The sequence below is a fragment of the Odontomachus brunneus genome, unplaced genomic scaffold (assembly GCF_010583005.1).
Source record: "Odontomachus brunneus isolate Ranch 3 - 2012 unplaced genomic scaffold, Obru_v1 Obru_scaffold_399, whole genome shotgun sequence".
NCBI lineage: Eukaryota > Metazoa > Arthropoda > Insecta > Hymenoptera > Formicidae > Odontomachus > Odontomachus brunneus.
The window spans coordinates 5,504-5,884 of NW_022639849.1; positions in this window are offsets into that span (position 1 = coordinate 5,504).

A 381-nucleotide genomic window follows, 5' to 3' on the forward strand; every position below is an offset into this window, starting at 1 on the left:
CACACACACACACACACACACACACACACAAAGGAGACGTAAATCCGACCGGGCAACCTCCGCGTGGACACCTTGAATAATGCTAATGCCGGCGGTACTGTAACTTTCAAGTCTTATAACTCGAAAAGTACTTAATGTAAAAATACTTTGGTATAGTGTTGTAACCGCGATGCGTCACGTTCCGGATCGCTCGCCGGTTTGGTTCCGTAGGAGGCGGAATAATTTATAAAACAATTGATTTAACAATTAAACTGAGTCGTATATTTAAAATCAGCTGACGATGTACAGTAAATTAGATTTTGATTGATCGACGCCGTTGGTTTTCGTCAATTTGTATACAAGCTGTCAGAAACCTTGTTTAGGCGATGGCTCGCGTGATGT